Below are 24,842 nucleotides of genomic sequence, written 5' to 3'. Positions count from 1 at the left end.
ATTAAATATAGGTTAGAAAGTGGCCATGGAGTACGTCATAAATACTGTCATTTCAGTATGGCTCATGCAGGGTATGTAAGCAAAGTAAATATAATATTGAAAATTAATTTATTACGCTAAGTAGTAATGGTGAAACATTCAATTGTAAGGGTCATTTTAATGGTAATAGCTCTCCTCTTTTGTCCCACATAGTATATGGGTAATTTTATTTATTTATTTTACATTTGTCAACCAGGATGGTCCGACTGGATGAGGTCCATTTACAGCGGAGGTCCGTGGGGAAAGCTCCACTTAATTAAAACAACAAATAACAACAATAATGATATTATACATAATGTAAAAACATTGTTATACTAGTAGTATTTGGTGAGAAAAGAAACAGTAAAAACCATTCTAATCAGCAATATTTACATATGTACATTCTGTTTGTTGTGAAAAAAAAATAGACAGAGATTACAACAAGAGCCTGTTTGTCAAGGGATACCATTTGTAACAACCATGCTCACTGAGGGCATGAACTATGAGAGAAAAGAGAAAGTGTGGAGGTAACAGATTTTAGGACTATGCGACACATGTACAGAGCCAAGAACTTGTAAGATGGGCCTTAAGGGAGTTTTTGAATTGTGTGGTATTTGATGCAGAAGGCACAGATGGAGGGAGATTATTCCAAGTTTTTGCTGTACTGTGTGAAAATAGAGCTTTACCTGCTGTGTTGTTAGCTGAGGTGATAGAGAGGAGTGATTTGTTGGCTGAGCGGAGTGGACGATTTGGTGTATAGTTAGTAATTGTCTTAGAGCTGGAGTTTTGTCAGGATATTTTAGGTTGTTGTATGCTATGACAAGTTGGTGATAGGTTAATAGCTGTGGGAGCTCATGCCACTGAAGTGGCCTAAGAAGTATACAATGATGTGTTCTAAATGGGGAATTGCTTGCAAACTTGGCGATTTTGTTATAACAAGACTCAAGGATATATTTTATAAGAAAGTCAAATGTAATACTGATCATAAAATGAAACAGCGTATTTACCAACGTGTGGACATCATAAAGAGCCATTATTCCTTTTATACTTCGGCAAAACATAGTACTGTTTGTCAGAATTTCAGCAAGCTTGTGTTTTTTCTTGTATTGCCTCCTCATGATGGCATTACATTAACATTTATTGCTGCAGTCAGACAGAAAACCTGATGACAATGAAAGCATATTAGTGTTTTGAAAAGTAAACTTAATAAAGTCAAATGAATGTGAATGGTAGACAACTTAGCATGTGTTTAAGGTATTTTTTTATTGAATCATGTTAGTAAATTTAGTTATTTCATTCTGATACAGTCATTGTATGAGAGACAGAAGCACTAAATGTTAACAATTACGCTGTATTCTTGTGAGTACAGACAAGTGTTTTGGGATTTTGCTCAGAATATTGGTATGGCAGGTAGACTTTGTTATCATTATACTAAGGATTTCCAAAGGAAGAGAAATGAGAATATGTAACTTCTTTTTATTTTTACTTTGATACTGATTTGCTGATAAAGCAGAATGACTGCCTTTGGGTGGCGGATGCCTAATAGAAATACTAAAGGACAGCATTTTATCTGCATGGGACTGCAGACATCACAGCTCATGCTATCAGCCTGGTTTCAAGGACATGTCAGCCAAAGATTAATCATTAAAAATGCCAGGACTAGAATTGCTGAGTCCCAAAATGTGGAGACTGAAAGGCCAAATAAATGGGTTTACACATACTAAATTTGAGATTGCCATTTCTTGGAATATTCCCTGCTCTCCAAGCTATGGTGAACTTGGAGTTGGTATATATAAGACTGGGGCCACGGAAGGCTTGCCCCCCATTAGGCAGTGCAGCAGGACAAGTTTAAAGGAGATGAGCGACATTAGATATTCACCCTTCTCCTGTATTTTCAGTCTTTTTATTTTTGGACTCGGCAATCTGAGTGCATTTCAATAGGATGACCAGACAGAGTACATTAGTAAATTAAGCAAACAACTTTGCTCATTAAATGCAATGTAGAATATGTAGAACAATGTATGTTTCTCAGAAAAAATGCTTCTTTACAAGTTTTTTTTTTTTTTTTTATATATGAAGTTTATGGTTTGTACTAATTAATCATTGTTCTTTGCAGTAAAAATTAGGCTGGTACTTATAGATACTTAATTCACTGTACAGTACAAATTAGCACAAATAGCACCAATGCTCAAGGTGTATGTAATTATAATATTCTGCAAAATTATGCAAGGGGAAAAGTAGCATGGTATGCAATGTATGGTAATGAATGCCTAATGACATGGAAATGAGGGACTGCATAGAAATGAGCCATACAATGTATACAGATAATGACACCCAAAACAGCAGATTGATAAAATACTCATGCTGGGCCATGATACACACACACATTTTTTAGACAAAATATTGGTACATATGAGGAAAAGAATATTTGGATTAATTACAACAATAACTCAAAAACATGTGTCAGTGGCTGCCATCAGAAACAGTGCCCACAATGTTTGTGGTGCTGGTCATGAGCTCCAATGGATGAAGTAGAGAAAGAACTTAACATGCCACAAGCTCAGTGACCAGCAAACTGCAGCTATTTCCATGTGGACAGGAAGATCATAAGAAACCTTCTTGAACTGTGCTGCTCACAAGCAAAATCAAGGGGGGATGTGCTATACCAGTTCCTGTTTTTACTAACAAATGTGTGGCATGAACTTCGTTAGTTATCTTTCAGTCACCTACTGGGGACACCTTGGGAATGCTACTGGTGCCAGCCTCATGAATCCTGAACTATTTAGAACAAATCATGCTACAGCATGTGAAGAAACATATCTGTTTTTTCAAAGAGTGCAGAAGTGACAGCCAACATCATGTAGGCATTTTACAATAGTGACTGTTTCTCTAAGGACATGAGAGCTGTAGCGCTGTTGTTGCCATTACTGCCCACCTGATACAGAGGGACTTCAGCATGTTAATAGGAAGGTCTTCCATTGTCTTAATTAACAGGTGGTCTATGATGCTCAGGGTATTATTTGTAATCTGTCTCAGTGTCATCCTGACTATTGTTTTAACTGGTGGTATGTGAATTCCTAATTTCTGACACATGTCCAACATATGGCAAAGGTTCCTCTGATTGAGATTTCTCACAAGGTAATATTGTTGTTGTATGTACAGGTTAAGTAGAGATGTTTACCCACATAGTTAAGTAGATATGTCTACCCACATAGGTACCATACAAGAATGGAGCAGACCACATATTATATTTTATTTGTGTGTTTCAGATAATGCCCAATATGTATTATAGCCATGGTTCATAACCTCCATTCACAACCCACAGATCATGCAGGAAAAGGCCTATAACAGAGTACATGTTGAAAAGCTTAACATAGTGGAGTCTGTGTTTGACCTACTCAGGGGGTGCTTCCTTACTTATTAATATCAAGAAAGGAACTGCAATACAGTCCAAAAATCTGTAGCAAAAATTTTCTGTGTTCCATGATGGAGAATGCGGCACTGTGCAAACAATTGAAATACCATGTCAACATTTTGGGAGGGCTTTCCATACCAGATGAACCTCCAGTGGAAGGGCAGAGTGGAGAGCTAGGTGAAGAGCATGCAACATCAGTACTACAGATGAATCAGAGGTGGCTGCCATACATCACAGCACTGGCAAAGTGACAGAGTCTGGTCCAAAATATGGGCCATGACACAGACAACATAGAACAAAATGATACAAGCACTGTCCAACCCAGGCTGTGCGGGACAACACATTGACTTTCCCTGTTGTCCATCAACTATCCCAATACCCACATTTGTTAAGGAGCAGGCAGTGCACAGACACCACTTGCATAGGTAGGGGACAAAATGACAGGTGATTGCAAAACTATGACAAAGGGATAGAATGACAGGAAGTGAAAATAGTAGATATGTATTCAGAGGCATTGTGGAAGTGAAGAGTTGTATCCTCCAGCGTTGAGGTCAAGCTTCCATATTGGGACCATTGGCAGCATTCTCTGGGTTGGCTTGCAGTGTCAATGCTTGATGCAGTCCATGGCAGAGAAAAGCTAAAGAAAGGGACCAAGTGCATGATGGAGGGCACTGTGTGCTGACAATTATAGGTGTCATTGTCCATACAGTGGCTGTTACCCAACAGCAGTACTGACAGGCCCTGTGCGCAAAGTTAAAAGGTAAGGAGTAGAGCTGTATAAACATATGAGTGACAAGTACAGCCTGATTGGTGAACCATGTACTGAATCAAAGGAGCACCATTACATATGATCTGGATGACACTCATGACTGGAGGTTTGCCCATAAGTGATCCTATCTCATCTGTGGTCTGTGTAGTCTGACTGGGGAAAAGTAAGCGACCAAGCTCTCCACACATGAACCTTTTTTAGCCCACTGAAGGTATGCCCACCAGAGGCAGACTGAATATCAATTGCAATGGGTCTCCTGGGATCACATATGGAAGTAAATTTGTCACCACTGATATTAGCAGCATTGTCTGCTCCATGTTACTGGTCATTTATTATACATCTTCCTGAAATCCACAGAACACACAAGCTGTCTACACAGTTGTGTGTGTAGCAGCCAGTAGTGCCTGGTCACTGACCTGCACATCCACTGGTAAATGCCAAGTGTTAAAGCCATCTAAGGGATAGTCTTAGAATGCTAACAGCACTCACTCTGCACAATATATATCCCATACGGTGGATATATTTACTTAAGTGACAGTGCTTATGTCAGATGCTGTGTGCCCTTGGGACACAAGTGGAGTCCATGAGGGATTTTTAGGTAGAAGATTTCTGTTAGGTGTGGCTGTGTGCTCAACTTGTACCACTACATGGGCTTCTGAAATGGTGGACATGGGTACCTCTCCAAATGCAGACAGTGCTGCTCTGTCAGTGGTCTGTGCCACTTACATGATACCATTATTGTCAGCGATATGCTGACTTCGGCCCTGTTGTGTTCTGTTGTGCTGAAACCTCCTCCAATGGATCCTATGAATGCAGGAGCACACATGACAGTGCTGTCTACCCACCCCATATGACCATACATAGTACTACCCATTAAAATACAACTTACATTGACAGACATACAAGTTGCTACAGCTGCAGAGCAAAGGCACCTGGAAAGGCAAATATACAGGGGGCTTGGAAAATCCTTCCCTTTAAATACAGAGAAGTGTGTTGCATCATATGGTAATGGATATTAATAACCTGTTGTTTCCCTAATGGACAGGTGGGTCAATGGTTCAGAATATTTCCCACATCCAACACACCTCTAACTATGAGGGGCCATTCCTCCTGTCCTGCAAGGGAGATTGAAATCTCCTCATCCTTAGTGAACATCTTTATTACTGGTGATCTAACCCTTGTGGTGGACCTGTCCATTTCAATGTCCCATTCATTTTCCTTTGCTTGAGTATCATATCAGTAACCCTTCATCAAACCTGTTGTAGTGACCTATTATGGCCACCTACAGTGCTTACATACTGCACCAGTCCCTGGCATATCCACTCCTAATGTTCCCTGTTTGCAGAAGCTTTGCCCAGGAGGTGCAGCTCTCATGTGTGTAGGCACTTTAATGACACTTTATACTCCTAAGTAGTGAACTTTTCTAGTATACCTATACATTTGAGGGTAAATCATCTCAATCATTGGATGTATATGACATGCAGTAAGATGCCCATGTTTATGGCCATAAACCCTCCCCTATACTTCTGTTTATCAACTACAGTTATTTCTACCACTTCTATACCATAGCTATGGCCATATTCCTCCCCTTGCATTTAAATACCTGTCAATTAACTGCAATCAGTGCAATACATTTCTCTCCTCTTAATTGCATACTTTAGCCATGACTCATGTGGCCCTGAAACCCCGAACACATTCTGGTATGTCTTTTACAAGGTTTCTACTGTACACATTTGTCTCCACAGACAGACAGACATACAGTATAGAGTGGCATGACACTGTCCTGTGTTCCAAGTTACTTGTACATTAAAATATCTGCCTTAGTATTACAAACATCCACCAAAGGGCTTGCTGTTGTTACTGAGGTATTTACCAGCCAGTTCTCCTTCCTTACATCTGTAAAGCTGCAAGTTAACAGAATCTTTGCTGAAATTCCTCTATTCTGTAGTTATACAGTGGTAAGCGGTGTTGCTAAAATGGCAATTATGGTTTATACCACACTAACAATGAGCAATTAATATGACACCTATGTAATGCCACTGTTTTTGAATTGCTGTCATTGTTTTAGTCAGACCTTTTGATGGTAGTAATGCATGCCAGCGTAACAATGGGACAGGTAACCAGTATGTACATGCACACATCATGTGCATATCCACAGCACCTCCGAGAAGTGCCACAGTACTGTCATGATGCAACATCTGATCCACAGACTTGCATCCCTGTGCACTGAGCTGCCATCTTTCTCCTCAAGCAGAGTAGAGTAGAGTATAGTGAGTGGCCATGGCTGCATCAGGCAGAATAGAATACAAAGCTAGTAATGCAAGCCGCCTCATGTAGTGACACAGCCCCAGGACCAGAAGGGAGTCGCCTTGGCAAACAGACCCAAATCCAGTTAAAAAAAAAATGTAAAAATAGTCACAAATCTTGGCTAACAGGCGAAATCCAACTCTCAAATATCTTTCCAGGTACCACATGTATTTATTTGGACAAACACCGATAGAAGAGATAAAAACCATAAACCGGGTCAAGCTCTTCCATCCCTAATACTTGGAACTTCTTCAGCTCCAGCTTGTTGTGCCAATGGAGTGTGTATGATGCTTGTGCCACTCCACTGTACAGCTGAATTGTGTTTCTAGCAATATGTGTATAATTATTTTTTTTCTCATTGTGTCAGCCTTCTTCAAGTCTAGTTGTAAAAGACGAGGAACAGGAGGAGACAAGGTCCCTCCTAACTTTTTCTCTGGCAGCCAGTGCCTCTGGTACTGTGTCAACATTGCAAGGCTGCCTCACAGATACTCTGCTTACTGAAGATGACCTAAAAGGGTTACTAGTGCCCTACATCACTGCTTCCCTGGAGATGGGAAAGCTTTCCTTATGAATTTGATATAGAGGTGTCTCCCTGATTTCTTGGCATCAACTGCTGAGGCAGGGAGCCAACAATGAATGGTAGCAACTTGATGCCCACCACAGAAATGTGGATCATCTTCTGGCATGGCTTGCAGTGTCAGGTGACTGGCAGGCCTACTCACTGGACCAAGAAAGTGCAAACAGCCCTTAACTTTGGCCAACCACATGAGCCATGACTGAGTTTGTTAGCTGTTAGGTTGGCTTGGCATACATCTATGCCAGGATACCAGCTTATCTGCAACCTGTTGCTTTCTCTCCCTTATACTTCTTGACCAAACCAAATCATAACTACATGTCCACTGTCTGTATGTTTGTGACTATTCACTTCATGCTGCAACTTCTATGTATCTATCATCCCTGTTTGATTCCATGTTTTATGTGTGTTGGCCTGTCATAGTTTCTGCTCTTCTCCCTCTCTCCCATCCTCAGACTTCCCTTACTACCTTCCCCACTTATTTTCCATATATGGAAAAAGGCTATTTTCCTACAAAATATCTTCTCTCCCCTAACCCACCTTTCATACCTTTCTGAGTTTCCTTTTGCATGCTGTTCTCCCATTTCTTACCCTCCTATCCTCCCATCCTCCCTACTCCCCTCGTTATTTATATCATGAACAAGGCTGGCACGTCGCTGTCTACAGCAGTCTATCTATTGGTCACCATGTTGCTTTTCTTGTCGTGGATGGACACAGGATGCAGCATTGTGTTGCTACATTGCACATATGAGAAAGCATTGAGTCAGCCATGCTAGACTTCCTTCATAGTGATGTGTATCACACTGGTGATGTGCCACTGCTCCAACCATAGAATGGCCTGACACTACTTCTCCTTGTAAGCAGTTTTAAATACAGTAACCAGATATCAAGGCGAAAAAAGTGGAGATCACACCCAGCAAAATTAGTGCACAAAACTCTTTATTTAACGCTGCAGATACCACACGTTTTCATCCATAAAGCCATAGACTTCATCAGAAATACTTTAATTAAAACCATTTGTCTTATATACCTTAAAGGAAAGCAGTTCTGTTCTTCCCAGACCCATCTGGCTCACTCTACAGCAAAATGAAACAGCAGTCCCAGTAGCTGCAACTGATGAGCAGTTAGAGCTAAACAGTGTATTATACCCATCTATGAGGGGATAGAAAGAGAGTTTCTAGGCATCTGAAGTTTGAAATATGCCCTCAGCTGTCACCTTTTCCTGACAGGAATGCATAAAGTACACTGGTACTTCAGTTCTTCATTACTCAGCCCTACAGTCATTAACTGCTTCAGAATAAAACAGATTTTCTGCCCTAAAAACAAATGCAACAAATTATATGTATTAGCTTATGTCATTATACAACTACTGCCTGGATGTGAATAAGCACATCTAAAATGTCTTCTTTTTATAATAATACCATATGTCAGAATAAGACACCTTCAAATATTATTTAAAAATGAAGGACATGATAACAGAAAATATTCTAGAAACCTGAAGCTGCTACCATAAGAGCACACACCATATACCCAAGAGTAGCCTTGATTTAATGTCAATCTCTACTCTAAGACTCATTTAAAAATAAAGCAGTCTATATACTGCAATAGTAGCAGAACACATTTTAACAGGTTATCCAGGTGATGAAGGAATGATAAATGCAAAGTTTGTATTTGTCTAGTTTCTAATATATAAAATTCTAATAAAGCATAACCAAATCTCTAAATATTTCAATCCATGGTATCTGAACAATACTGCTGGGTCTAATGTGACTTGCTTGGTTGTCACAGTACAAGAAAATACATAACTAATTTAAAACTTGGTAGGATGCTGCCAGCTACAAAAATCAGCAACATATAATCCATTAATAAAAGATTCTACAGTTTTGTGTATGTTACATTGTGATTACAATATGTCAAGTAATGAAATGTTTAAGGAACTTTCAGAAGCTACTAAAAGTTCTTAGCATATCTATTTTTAGCAACAGCTTGAAACAAATTGAGAATTCATACAAATCCAGAGGACAGATACTCCCTAAGGGAAAAATCTGATGCTTCTCTTCAAATGAAGACAGTAGCTAAACATTCCCTGCAGTAGAAGCCAGATGTTTCCTCCAGCTGAATCAAGACAAAGCTGGAACTGATTCTACAACATTCAGTGACATCTCTAATTATTTCATAACATTTTTGTCCATGTTCCATGCAATTTCAGTTGCTTAAAAATGCGCCTTTACATTTTGTGAGGTCGACATTCTGTTGAGGTCAGTAGTTCCGCAGTTGTACTTCTAACTTTTCAAAACGCATCTGCATTGTCCATTTAATCTGCCATGCATTTTTGAATTTGAGGGCCTTTACTACTGCATTCACTTACATTCTCTTGTTCCTTAACACTTCTTGTTTATTACCCTCCCATTCAGTCTCATATTTATTCACCATCTCTGCTCAACAGCCATTCTTAAACTGAGTTACATATAGATTTTTTAGACCACACTTCTACAGTTATGAACATACACTAAAGCCTGCAGCGTTGTAGCAAAACAGACTAAAGCTGGTAACATGTGATAAGTTAATATTAAATATCTGTTAGGCTGATGGGCATCGTGTACATCCTAAGGGTTGTAACAATTGATATAACTGTAATGAAGACTGGTGCCTACATTCTCCCTTTCTTCAGCCTGTTGTCAGTGTCCCTTATAATGTGTGATTTTAACATAATAAAGTGTGAGTTCCTATATGATGAGTTGAGATGCTCCTCTGGTCCATAAACTATTATTTTATACTGTCAAGGGCTTGAATGCAGAAGTATGTCATAGACTCGTGTAATGTTTTTCAACATTAACAGTATGTATGTAACTGTGTGCTGCATATGTTATTAATTTACTACTATCCTCCTTACGTCCTCATCATGTTTCCACTCACCTCCACTTTCTTCATCCATATTTGAAACACTTTATTTTACAGTGGAATACATTTAAAGTATACAGATTTTCAAAGGATGTCCACATTTCTGCATGTTATTTTTTATTGTGCCCATCACAAAATGTGTGACTGTCTAGTAAATCATTGAGGAATGAAGCCATTAAGTAATGCCATACATTTGTTTTCAGACTTTATATGGGTCAGAAAATGCATTAATCTAGCACAATTGTAAATTTATTAGGCAGTATTTAAAACTTGCCCCTAAATTTTGTCTTTTGTCATCCATTTATCTTTTGTTTTTTTTTTTTTTTACATACAGAGCCTGACAGTATAATCATGATGACAGCCCTAAGAGTACCACACCACACAGATGTCTAGTAATGTTTCATAAACAAATATCTTAGTTTGTCTCTATCCATGTCTTCAAATCTCTCTCTCTCTTTTCCACCCCTTTCTGTCTCATAAGTCTTCCTCTGCATTTGTGCTATGCCTGGCACCAAATGTCACATGTAACTTATGGGAAATGGCAGTACCCCAGCTTATGGCAAAATCTTGTGAGTTTTTGCCTTTATCCACATTAGGCTGATGCCTTTCTTACTACCGTGCTTAGCCTCACTGCACTGTGTAAAGACAGGCTGATAGCACTATGAGGGATCAGTTATTACTGTGGCTTGAACAAGCTGCAGAGTTTAATGCATAACATATGGGCTATCCCACTTGCTGTCCACAAATGTCTTTGTTTCACAGTGTTTCCATTGTTTGGTTTTCCACGAGTATTCACATGCTTGGTCCCTCATGTGTTTCATAGTCAGTCACAGCATGCTTATAACTGCCCAGAAATTACTGAAGGACATTAGGTATAGTCAAGCCTATGTGTTAACAAGCATAGTATAACCACATTTGGACAATATTGCTGCTATTCACACATATAAGGTGATTGGATCAATGTATTTCATGCCATCTATGTTCTGAAGTATATTAATTATGACTCATACATGTCTGTGAAAGATGTATTGACTTTATTTCTCAGTCATGTCATAAAACATGTACAATTGCATAACAGCAATTGCAACATGCCTCAAATACATGGACAGTCAGCAGATATGAGGTCTGTGTAGCTATACACCTATATCATCCATATAACGATTATCATTCAAGTTTCATGAGAAATGTGTAAAGCATGACACATACAACCTTAAGCTGTCACCTTTCTGTTTTGCATTTGCTCTGAATTAGACTTATTTGTATGCATGTACTCCTTATTTGTGTGAAGCATGGCATGGAGCACTATAGACTACTGCTAATGCCTGTTCTACGTTCAACACCTCATGATATAATTATGCATGCACTAATACTTTGCTATCAATCGTGTGAATAAGCCTGTCATCTGTGCACTTCAGGGAAAGATTTTTGAAAAACATGTGAGTGGATTGAACATCTTGTTTATGTGTTAATGGATTGTTACACTCAAAAGATATGTGGGTTTCAGTGTAATCTTGACTGAACACATAGTTCAGTAAAGTTATGTCTGTCACTACTGATAGGTGGTGCCCAATGGTAAAGAACATTTTCAAACATATGGTGCCATATCTTTGACATTTCAGTTTCTATTTAGACTGCACCGTGCCCACGCATGATCACATACAATTGAAACTGACACCACAAATGCCTAATGTTTGCGTACAATCATCACAAGTTGAACACTTATGGATGCCTGGTTGTTAATCATCTATTCCACAATTGTGCTTGTCATTAAAACACAATACTGTGACAAATCTACATGTCACTGACACTAACACGATGTACATGAATGACAGGATAGATAACTTATCTAAACATTAGACAATTATTTGTGAGCAGGACATTGTTGTTACTTCTACCTGTCACGATATATACCTATTCAACAAAATATGTGATATGCAATGGCTTCTCTAAAACATAGTGATGTGGTAATCCTTACAAATATCCATTTTTGTGAATTTAAAGACAGACTTCTCCAGTGGCATTTGTAGCTAATACTGTGTTTTCTAGATTGTGTAAATAGATAAGTAGGTGTTCAAATACAGCAATAACTAAGTTTTATGGCAGTGCGTGTCTGTGTGTGTGTTTCTCTGCTTGTGCATCTGTGTTTGTACTGATAGGGTGGCATTGACCCATGCATCTGATGAGTACACTTCCACTCAGGAGAGATATTTCAAATGGGAATGTACTACTCCATCACTTTATCCCACTTTTAACACAAACATCTCCTATGCAACACACTGATGTGGTCATCTTTTCAAAATTGCACTCTCTCATTTTAAAATTCAGATTTCTCCTGTGGCACATGCCACTGATACAGGGTTCTCTAGATTGTGTAAATAGATAAGTAGGTGGTTCAAATCCAACAATGCTGAACTTGTGTGTATATGAGTGTGTGTGTGGCTCCAGTGTCAAGTATGCATGGCTTCATCAACACATGTGCTGCATCCACTTCCACTCAGGAGACACATTTAAACTGGGAGAGAACTCCCCCATCACTTTATCCCATTTTTGACACAAACATCTCCTCTGCAGCACACTGATGAGGTCATCCTTTCAAAAGCATAGTCTCATATTATAGACTTCATATTTGTCCTATGGTGCATGCCATTAATACTGTGCTCTCTAGAGTGTCTGTAACTGGATAGGAAGGTGGTTTTAATCCTGAATTGTTTAAATTTATTTATTTATTTAACATTTGTTTACAGGAAAGTCCAATGTAGAACGAAGCCAATTTCAGCAGAGGCCTGAGGAGAAACTCTCCACACATATGTCTTTGTAAATAATAGTATGACTGTGTGTATACATCTGTAATGCCATGTAAAACTGGCTCTCACAATGCTCATTATGTACACTTCCACACAGGAGACATATTTAGACTGGCAGAGGAGTTCCTTATCATTTTAGCATCCCCAGGCAAAACATAATTTTGGCAACATACTGCTTTCAAACCTGTAGTATCTCACAGGTGTATTGTGATGTCTTCCGTGTTGCTGTTGATACTGTACTCTCTAGACTGTATAAGTAGGTAGGTGATTTGGATCCAGAATGAGTGTCGAATGTGAGTGTGTGCTTCTCTCTCATACTGTTAGAAAGGGCTTCAAGTACAGCTCAGATAAGTAGCTGTACAGTGTCAGTGGGCTCTTCCTCCATTTTCTTTCCCTTTTAGTAGATACTCCACCCTATAAGTGAATGGTGATGTCATCCATTTGAGTGTGCACTGTCACAGTTGTAAAACATTATTTTGGGTGGTGCCCGTGATTCATGCGATTTCTGTAGTTTGTGGTCTTAGGCAGGCAGTATGATTCCAGGCATTATTCATTACACTCAGTTTTGTCAGAATGAGTGTGAATGTACATGTTGGTGACAATGTTGTCACCCACCAATCTGATGTGTACATGTACAGCTGAGGATTCCTCTTATTTATTTATTTATTTATTTATTATTTCACATTTATTAACCGGGTTGGTCCAACTGAGCCAAAAGCTCATTTTCAGTGGAGACCTGAGGAGAAAAGCTCCAGTGTAAAACAAACAATTATGAACTTACAATTGAAATTAACAATACAATAGCAAATTATGGTGAAATAAACCGGAAAAAAGGCAGTTACATAATGCAGAGAAATCAGGTACATAGTAAATAGATCATAACAATGAAAAATGAGAGAGTAATTATATACAGATGTTATTGTAATTCAAGTAACTATCAAAATAGACATATTTATATAGATTATAGCTGGAGGTGTTGAACAAGTAGATATGACTTCTATTTGCTTGAAATAGAGTCATAGGAGTTAAAGCTGTAAAAAGAAAGACAATTCATCATTTGTCATTAGTTGAGTAAAAGATAGAGAACGGGGGTGGATTTAAGTAGGATCCTGGCAGAAGCAGGACCATGAGTGTAATAAGTAGTGTTTTAGCTCTTTTTTGATGTGGTTTACGTGGGTGATGTTTGAGGCAAGTTAGTTCCAGGCCAGGAACAATGAGTGTTTGTATAAGAGTTTGTCAAAGTTTTTATTGGGTTTGTAAATATCTAGAAGATGTTGGTTGGAGCTAAGGATTGATCAATTACAGGTATAGTAGGATACTAGGGAAAAGAGGGAGGGGCAGGCAGCAGGTTTGTAGAGTATGGAGTGTGTGATATGTAGCTGTGATAACAGAAGTTGTTGGGAGAATTCTAGCCATTGAAGTTTTTTAGTGGAAAACAGTGGTGTGAGTTGTAAGGTTGGTTGGTGACAAACTAGCAATTTTATTATGTCTGTTCAAGCTTGGTGAGTAATGTGGATTGTAAGTTTGTGAGGATAGGAGCGGCATAGAGTAGGCAAGGTAGGAGGAATGCCTGAGCCAGAGAAAGTTTAAAGTCTGACATAAGGAATTTTTTGTTTTTATAAAGTAGTCCCAGTTTTTGATGTGTTTTTTTTGCTACCCTGTTGAATGTGAAGGTCGACTTTTAATTGATCATCAATTATGGTACTAAGGAGCTTAGTGTGAGGTTCTACTTTGATGATAGTGTTGTGAAGTGGTGAGGTGGTAAATGTGGATTTGAGATGGGAGAGTGATCTGAGAAGGAAGAGAAGGACTTTTATTTTTTTGGATTTACAATGAGCTGGTTATCTGTAAGCCATTTTTAAAAGGAAGGAATGAGTTTTGGGTAAGTGTGTGAAGATCAGCGATGTTGTCAGACAAGGAGATAAGTGAAGAGTTGTCCATATATTGTATAAGAGAGGAGTGTCCACAGGATGCGTGGAGATTGATAGTAAGGATATTAAATTGAAGTGGCCCCAGACTAGAGCCCTGGGGGACTCCTGTTTGGATAGGTAGGAAAGGGGGAGCAGGAAGTGTGCCATTTGACAGACTGTATCCTGTTGGTGAGGTAGCTGGAGAACCAGGGAAGATTGGAAGTTGAGAGGGTGAGATTAGATAGTTTTGTTACTAGCTTAGAGTGAGGTACTATATCAAAGGTTTTAGAGAGGTCTAGGAATAGACAGAATACTAGTTGTTTTTGTCTCTAGCCTCTGATACAGTATAAGTAAAAGATAGAGGGGTGATAGCAGTACTATGGTTTGGCCAAAACCCATGCTGAGTAGTAGTCAAAAGGTATTCATGGATTAGTAGTTTGAGTAGCTGAGAGTGTATGCATTTTTCAAGAATTTTTGAAAGTGGGTAGAGAATAGCTATGGGTCTGAAATTGGAAGCATCAGTGGAATTGCCTCCTTTGTGTTGAGGTATTGTATAGAATGATTTCCAGATGCTGGGGACTGTGGCTTCTTGGAGTGATGTATTTACAAGTATTGAAATAGGATAGGCTATAGAATCTGCAGCAAGCTTGAGAAAAAGGGGAGGTAGGTTATCAGAAGAGGGAGAACGTGGTTTTAGTTTATGCAGGAGTGATTTAATGTAGGTGGTGGGGACTGTCTTTGGTGAAAAATGAGTAGGAGAAGAAATAGGTGGACCGGTGTTCTGCTCTGTGTGAGTTAGTTTGCAGATAAAGTCAATAAAGTATTTGTTGAGAAGGGTGGCAGTTTCTTGATGAGTGTTATTTGGTTAGGGGTTAAGAGTTGTAGAATTTCCTGGGTGAAGAATTTTATTGATTGTGTTCCAGAATTTTTTTGGATTAGAGTGGTGGTTGGCTTGGGCCTTGTTGTAGAATTTTTTCTTGTCTTTGTTGATTTGTTTTTTGGTAAGGTTTCTGAGTTTTTTGTAGTTTTAGAGGTGTGAAGGGGATTTGGTTTTTAGACAGGTTTTCCAAACACTGTCTCTTTTATGCATGAGGGAACAAGTGTCTTTGGAAAGCATGAGCGCATAATTAGCTTTTATCCTAATTTTCCTTAAGGGTGCTAGTGAGTTAAGAATTTCAAGGAAACTACAGTTGTACAACTTCTTTGAAGGGAAGCTGATGGAGGCAGGACCAGCGAATGGATGAGAGTCTAGTGTTAAATGTTTCTGCATTAAAGTAGGAGAGTTTTTGGCAGTCTCTGTATAAGAGAAATCTAGGTGGTTGGAGAAAATGTCTTTAGATGTGAACAGAAAGATGGTCATTTGTGGTGTCGGGTAGGGTACAGGGGTTGTGGTAGCATTTTGTATCAGTTGTAAAGATCCAGTCTAGGATCGAGCTGGTATTAGAGTTTTTATTTATGCATGTGAGGAATGTTATAAGTTGCTTGAAGCCATGAAGGTTTATGCTGAGGTTTGGGGAATCAGTCATTAGTTTTGCCCAGTTAATATTCATGTCTGCAAGGATGACTGTTTCATACGATATATTGTGTAAAGTCCAGGAAAGTATGTTTTCGAGGATGGGGATGTTCTTACCTTGTGGGATGTAAATGGAGGATATAAATTTTTTTTATGGATGTTTACATGACAGTTAAATATTAAGAGTTCATCTGGGTGAAAGATTAGGGTGGCCGCTATGGTGCAGCACTTAGGGTTGTCGCCTCACAGCAAGAGGCTTTCCAGTTTGATTCTCAGCTGGGGTGCCTTCTGTGCAGATTCTACATGCCCTCAGTGTGCCATGTGGGTTTCTTCCGGGTGCTCTGGTTTCCTTCCACATTCCAAAGACATGCAGTAGGTGATCTGGACACACAAAATTGGCCATAGGTGAGAGTATGTGTGCGAGTGAGTGGTATGAATAAACTACTGCAGCAGGGCTAGCCACCTGGTGGTGTAGACCTTGTCTCAAGATGATTGACACCTCAACCCCATGTGCAAAAATGGGTCAAGGATGGATGGATGTGTGAAAGTTGACAAGAGGAGTAGGTGGGGGTGAGGTTAAGTTGCTCAGAGTAGAGAATAGCAACACCGCTCACCTTTTTTGGAACTCTATCTATCTGGTATTTGCTATAACTGGGAGGTAAGATTTCACTGTTTGTGATATGGGTTTTTTGCCATGTTTTAGATAAGGTTAGGATATGTGCAGAGTTGTGGGCTATCCATGAATGGAGTCTGGTGGTTTTATTGAGTAGGGTATATGTATTCATTAGATAGATGGTTCAGTTATTGGGGGCAAAATAGGTTGGGGAAAGGATGGGGTAAGGTGGGAGAAGGGAGAGGTTGGGGTAGATGGTGGTTGGGGCTGAGTGGGGTGGTGTATGGACCAGGATTAGGGTGGATGTCTCCAGCTACCAGAAGAGTACTTGTAAATAAGATAAGTTGCTGATGGCTGGGGTAGTAGGTGTAATGTTTTAGCTTAAGCGTTGGGGAGAGAGAGGTGTGGGGTAGTATTCTGATCTTGAGAAAATGTATGTAGGAGAAATTATAAAGTGATGGGGAGATTGTGCATGATTGGGAAGTATCATTATTGTTAACAGTAAGGGTAAGTGTAGGAGATGGTTTAAAGTAAAAGAGTTTAGTGTAGTAAGAAGTTAAGAATGAGAGAAGGATGATTAGCTGGGTAGTTAAGTAGATGTGGGGCATGGTGTAGTGTGTTGTGTGTAAGATGTGGGGCATGGTCTAGTGTGTTGTGTGTAAGAGAGTGGAGGAGCTGTAGTAAGAGGGTGGATGGCTTGGTTACTGTGGGAAATAAGTAGTAGGATTTTATTTAGGTTGGACTGGTATGTAGGGAAAGGGAGTTGAAATGCTAAGAGTAGCTGAGGTAGGTTAGATAGTGATAAGAGTAGGGAGGGATAAGGGTGTGAATGATTAGGGGAGAGGGGTGTGGTTGTAGATAGGGTGAGGAAGTAGTTTTATGTCAGATATGAATAACTACAGTTGGAGTAGGGAGGGGTAGGGGAAAGGTTTAGGCTGTTTAAGTGGAAGGGGTGTGTTCAGAGATAGGGTGAGGAATTAGAGTAGTAGTGTGAAAGAAGAGGATGTGGTAATGTCAAAGTTGATAGTGTTGAAATGTAGGGTATGTGGCAGTGAATAGGAATTGCAGCTCTGGTAGGGAAGCGGAGTGAGCCCGAGTGTAGCGAGGGTGAAAGTAGTGGGGCAGGACTTGGACTATTGAGGCAGCCATCGGGAACAATCGGTAAGGTTTTAAATCCTGTTGACCATGCTACCATGTTTTTTCCCCTACTGGGATGCTTGGCTAGGAGATTGGGCTGTTAAGAGTAAAGAAAAGAAGTGAGCAACTTCTGATTTAGCTTGAAAGTTAAGGGAACAAAAAAGAAAGAAAGAAAGTGTCAAAGGAAAAATAACTTTAAAATGATCAACACACGGCAGGTTCAGGTTAAGGCACTTTAATCTTGCAACAAGGAGACAAAAACGTGCTAATACAGAGTTTGTCTAACTAGAATCAGGAAATGAAACTATTTTTATACATTTCTTACAAGGTATTGCCTACTAAGCTGACATAATAAATCACAAGTTCTTCCAATATTATTTCTCAGCAGCTGTTTGTCCATGATTTTCTGCTGGCATATCAAGTTTACAAAAAACTTCCTAAGAAAAACAATGTGGCCTTGACAACCACCAGTCAGATACAACTTCTCACTATACAATGTTACCATTCAAGGTACTATGGCTAATTCGAGCACAAAGCAATTACAGATTGCAGTTCATTTCTTCAAGCAGTCTTTTGTCTGATGTATCTCTTCTTTTCTGCAGCTGTGCATGTTCTCATAACACGAACAGGGCTGATTGTTCATATTCAATCACATTATAGAAAACAGTATTGTTCTATTCATTCACTATTCATTCATTTTCCTGACCTAGCAGATAATCACCTGCTTCTCAGTACATTTCCAAAAGGCATAAACATGAATTTTGCTGTGCTAGCAAATACTAGGTCAGAGAGCATCTTGCAATTTCAGAAAGCATACTGCAGTTTGAAAAAGCATCTTATAATCTCATACAGAATTGAGCTGTACATAAAATAGAATGAAATGTGTTAACCCTTTTAGCTTCTAATAAGTGCTAAACATATACATTAATACATATTCTTCTAGCATTTCCCCCCTGTTAATATTTTTTATTCTATTTTCAAAAGCATAAACAATTGCTTCTTCTCCTAACCTCTTTTTACTCAGAATTTGCAGTTAAGAGAGTCATTCAGTTTAAACTTATGAAAGTGTTTCATTTTTCAGCAGTTCTTTCATTTCAGTACTTTGATATAAAGTCTCAGAAACTGACATGTCTATAAAATCTTTGATCAATCTTTTCATGCAAGGAATACCACAACAAACACACACTCCTAATAGGAGTAATCCCACACAAATGGCAATCAGGACATTCATTAGGATGCTACCCCACCCCCAAACAAATTCTGGAAAAAGTCCGTCAGTGGGTTTGGGCCTGGTTTGGTCATGGTTGACACCTGCTGAATCACCTCAAGATGGTCGTTTATCTCATGCTGATTGTCAGGAATATGCGAACAGCACTCCTCTTTTATTAAAGCGCATGTACCACCTTTCACCGCTAGAGCCATGCGGTTTTGAAGCACCACAGTTCTCATAGCATTCAGTTCATCAGTCATTAACTCTAGAGCAGAAAAAGTTGCATTACTCATTACTTCAAGAAGTTTGGACAGTTTTCTCAGCTCCCAAATCGATTTCACTGCGCCATATGCAGGGGCTATACCTGCCCATAATATAATAGTGACACTCAAGTCCATGTGTGTCAGTTTATCTTTGTTTTTTATGGAATTATAGTTTCTCCAGTCTGCTTCGATTCGTCCCACTGGATTTTCAAGCCTTCTGATTGGATTTCTGGTTTTCTTGGTGACCTCTAAAACTGCAGCGTGTTGTATGGCCGGAACCGGGTAGCCCAAAAAACAACTGCCGGACCAGTTCTCACGTAACCATTTGTATGCCTTTTTCCCACAAACAAAATAACAATTCTCTACTTTATTATTAATATACACTTGCCCTGCATGAAACATTTTCTTATCAATAATAGATAGTTGTTTTAAAAGAACAGAATTACGCTGTATCTCATCAATAGTCTTATGAATCGACTCGAGATATGAGTCATAGTTTGCATCACAGATATAACCTGCATTATTGGCTTTGGTATAACATTTGTAAGGAATAGTCACATTACAATTACTCCAACCTACCTGAACAGTATCATTTTTGTAAAAACATACATTTTCCTTTTGTGTAACAGGTAGGTACAATGCTATTTTGTCTTGGGATTTTACAGTTGTAGTATCAAAAAGCAAATTTTCCAAGGTCTCATTGACCCCTAGGGGGACAGCAGTCATTAATAATCCCCCGTATGCTGTCGGTGTAGCTGTGCAGATCCTGTAATTCGAAACATTAAAGGTTTCAGCATACACATATTTAATTGCTTGGTAAGTGTTAAAGTTTGGATGCCAGTCTATGAATGATTCACGTTTATTCAGTTCAGCTTGTGTGGCTGGAAAAAGGAAAGGCCACCACAAAAAGTTTAGTGTTATCAGTATGGCCATCAGAATGATCATGCAATACTTCTGAGGTTGTTCAGCATTTCTATTTGCTCCGTATCTGGTCATTTTCTTCTTGTGTAACAGTAACAAGTTTTTTGTCCAGTTCAAAGTTTTTAACCAATTTACAGTGTGTCAGATGAATCCAGGATGCTCGCTCTGCGATCTTGACTGCAGTGGGTCTTGACAGTAGCACCTGGTACGGCCCTTCCCACTTCAGTGTGGTCCAGTTCCTTCTCTTGATAACTTTCACCCAGACCCACATGCCTGGGACTACTGCTGCTTCCGATGGTCTGGTTTGTTCTTTATCTGAAACAAAATTTAACTGCAAAAGTTGTTTATTACTTAAAAGTCATTTCATATACTCTGCAAGTGAACTGTCAGCCTCCTGGTCTGCAGGCATGAGAGGTTTCCACTGAGGTATATAATATACCCTCCCAAACAGTATTTCAAAAGGAGTTAACCCCTTTGCATTTGGAGCAGTTCTCATGCTCAACAGTGCCAGAGGCAGGCAGTGCACTCAGTTCTTCTGTGTCTCACTAATCAATTTCCTAAGTTTGTTTTTCAAAACCCCATTATGCCTCTCCACTAATCCTGCGGATTGGGGGTGGTATGCACAATGGTTCTTTAAGGAAATTCCGAAATATCAACTCAACTGTTGTATGGATTGATTCACAAAGTGTGTGCCATTGTCACTGTAGATCTTGTCCGATATGCTAAATCTAGGGATAATTTCTTTAACAAGGACTTTTGCAACAGTAGCTGCATCTGGATTTTTGGTCGGAAAAGCTTCCACCCATTTGGAAAACATATCTATAATGACAAGACAATATTTCTTATTTTCACATTTGTTTAGTTCTATGAAATCCATACAGATAGTATGGAATGGGTACGGTGGTGTTGGGAAACTCCCTTGCTTTAGGCTTCAATGCCCCTTGTCCATGATCACTGTTACAAACATGGCATGCTGCACAAATTTTTTTTGTGTAGTTTGTAAATCCATATGCAGTGAACACCCGGTTCTTTTTTTTTTTTTTTTACTATTAAAATGCCTTTTGGCATGCCTAGCATATTCAAGTAGTGACTGTAATCTACTTCTACGATGGTCTACCATGTGCTTTGTAATAAAGCTGCTTATAGGCAAAATACTGCCTTTCAAAAATGCATTTTTTAATTGCTGCGCATATGGGGAATCATGTGTTTGATCTTCAGGAACCTGCATTCCACAATGGTTATTAAAACACTCTAATAATCTAGCATAATATCTGTCAACAGTTTTACCTTCCTGTTGGATGCATTGATTAATGCAAGTCCAGTCTGCCCTAGGCTTTCATTTTTCAGAGATTCGGTCTGTTAGACCTTTCACTCTGTTATCCAATTCTGCATTGCTATGTGGGAGTGGCTTATGTTCTGTGTCACGGGGATTCCAGTTGCCCCTGATCATGTGCCAATCTGGACCTATCTCTTGACCACTTTTTCTACTTTTTCTCCATTCAAATGATAACTTAACCTCATGCCCTGTAAGTCTTCTATGAATTTTCTAAAATTAACTTTCGGATGGGGAATTCCTTCTGTGGCTTTCCGGATGTCTTCCGGTGTCCACGGTTTATAAACTAGGAGAGTTGGGTCCTGTCCTGCCTGCGGATTTGGTACTTCTATGAGTGGACATATCTCTTCTTCATTTATAGCTCGTGAATTTTTATTTATTTCATATAACTCAATATCTCCTCTTAAGTTACGTGTTCGAGACCTAGTCTCGATGGGATCTCTAACATACGGTCTTGGCTTTGCGGTAACAGCTGGGTATAGCGGAGGTGGACCAGCTTGTCCACTCACTTCATATTCTGGTGCAGGAAGTGGGGGGGGTGGAGGGGCTCATGCTATTACCAAATTATTGTCTTCTTTATTTAGAAACATAGCTTTTGAATTATTACTTTTTTGCTCCCTACAGTTTGCTTCCTCAATCCACCTGTGTGCCTGAGGAACCCCCAACTGACGTTGCTTTTTTACTTGACCTTTTGCATCAGCTTTAAGCTGTTTGACAAGTTTAACAAGCGAGTATTTTTTTAATTTGCCATTAAATTCATATTTATTAACCCATTTTGAATAGTATCTAATATTGTCGGCACGCTGTGATTGCATATATTTTGCATCTTCGGTTAGTGGTGGGTTTTGGGAACTTTTTGTGTACTTATTACCCATATTGTTCTGATTTGTTAAAGAAAAAATATTATGTAACCCTTCTTATTTTCACGTGGTACCACGATTTTCTGTTTCACAGTTTATCTAGAATAACTGTCTTACCTATTATGTTTCCCTGATCTATGACAGGACTGCAATCTTTCTGTCCCTGACTTGTACAAAATAAATCTCCTGACAGATATTTTCAATCAAGTCCCTGATCTAAAACAGAAAAAAGGTAAATCTAACCTTACCTGAGCCTCCGTGATTGACCGTCTCTGATTCGTTACCGACTCGTCCTCCAGTCGTAGATCAGAAAAGTGGCTGGCCTCTTTTGAACGACAATTCAGTCGGAGGTCTTTCAAAGCAAAAGAACCAATGTGGTTTCTTCCCCATACGGTTTCATGCCACCTGGCCCATCTGACCTGAGGTGAAGTGAGAGTTGCGGTCCGAAGGACCAATCTGTCAAAGGAAAAATAACTTCAAAATGATCAACACATGGCAGGTTCAGGTTAAGGCACTTTAATCTTGCAGCAAGGAGACAAAAACATGCTAATACAGAGTTTGTCTAACTAGAATCAGGAAATGAAACTATTTTTATACATTTAACACAAAAAAGTGGTGGTAGGCAAGTAACTCCAAACTTTAAATGCCAAAAAATCCAAAAAGGAGGAGCAGAGAGCACAAGTTCTTGCTTCAAATCACTATTTTATTCAAGACACACTGAACTCAAACAAAAAACAGAGAACACGCTAAACTCAGGCATAAATGCTCTTTACACACGCGTTTTCATCTGTAGGTTATCAGACTTCATCAGATGAAACATAAAGATACCACATTCCTTTTATACTCTGCCCAATCTATTAATTAGTATCCATAATTAAAACATTTAGTGGTGCAAATTCTCCCATATACGTATAAAGCTATGTATCTATTCAACAGTACATTCACTTCTCAAACACATATAAAAACATCATCACTTATGTTTATGTGTACTTTAAAATACTCTTCTTAAAACCAATTTTATTACCATAAATGTTTAAAAATAATATGAATTGCATGTAAAATAAAAAATACAATGTAGAGCTGTCCTCTAATGGAAATTCGGTCTATTCATGCAAAGCCTTTTTAAATAACATTATTAAATATTTATGCTAATAATAAATAAAATTCTTAAATTGATTAATAAAAATCAATATTGCACTCTTTAAAATACTACCCCTGAGAATCAACTTTTTTCAAAATTAAATAGTGTATTAGGATATCATTTCAACAATATAAAGTTGATGAGAATAATAAGAAAAAATATATACATAACTGCCCTCTAGTGAAAATCTGTGTGAATACAGCAAATGTTATAATTTAGCGCCCCTTAATTTTAAAATAGGTGTAATGCTTGTATACTCATTCAACCCTGGTGGATTATATGCCTCTAGTGTCACCTGCCACCAGAGTTCCCTATATTCAATTTTCTCTTCCCAGGGACCTCCTCTTATATCTCTCTGTGTATGTTCTATCACCATGAATCTAAAATTGGCTCCTATACATTCTTTAGTATGCTTAAACAAAGCATTTGTGTCCTTACAATTCTTAATATCATTAAGGTGCTCATATATCCTTCTTTTTAATTTTCTTTCAGTTTTTCGTATATAGAAGGAATTGCAAGCCATGCAGGTAGCCATATAAATTAGCCCCATGGAGTCACAATTATAATAATTCTTACTATTAATAATCCACCTATCTCTACTAATTATATAAAACCTGTCTGAATTCAGAATGTAAGGGCATTGGGAACATCTACCACACTTATAAGTACCCATCTTTTTTGTGTTCTGTGTGGTCACAATATTCCTACTTTCTAGAATGTTTCTAATACTTTGGGCATTTTTATATACTATTTTTGTTGAAATTCCTTCTAATTTGTCTGTGTCTGTAATGTTAATGAACCTATCCCATTCCTTGGAAAATATCCTTCTAATATTGTTATTAAGTGCATTATATTCTAGAGTCAATGCTAACTGAAAATCCTCTTCATTTCTCTCTTGATTTTTAGTTTGCTCTGTTTTAAAGTTGGTTAGCTTCACAATAGGGGTATATCTATCTCTCCTTCCCCTTTCTATATCCTGCCTTATTTCCTTAACAAGCTTGGGAGGGTATCCCCTGTCCAAAAACATTTTCTCTAGAAGTTCACATTCCTTAAAAAATTCATCTTGGGAACTTGTCATTCGACTACATCTCACAAATTGTCCTTTAATAATATTCCTCTTACAGTGCATGGGGTGTGCACTGTCATAATGTAA

Source organism: Protopterus annectens, chromosome 3.part0 (genome assembly GCF_019279795.1).
Source record: "Protopterus annectens isolate FY-2018-M chromosome 3.part0, PAN1.0, whole genome shotgun sequence".
NCBI lineage: Eukaryota > Metazoa > Chordata > Ceratodontiformes > Protopteridae > Protopterus > Protopterus annectens.
The sequence above is the reverse complement of the archived record's forward strand: the minus strand, read 5'-3'. Positions refer to the sequence as shown.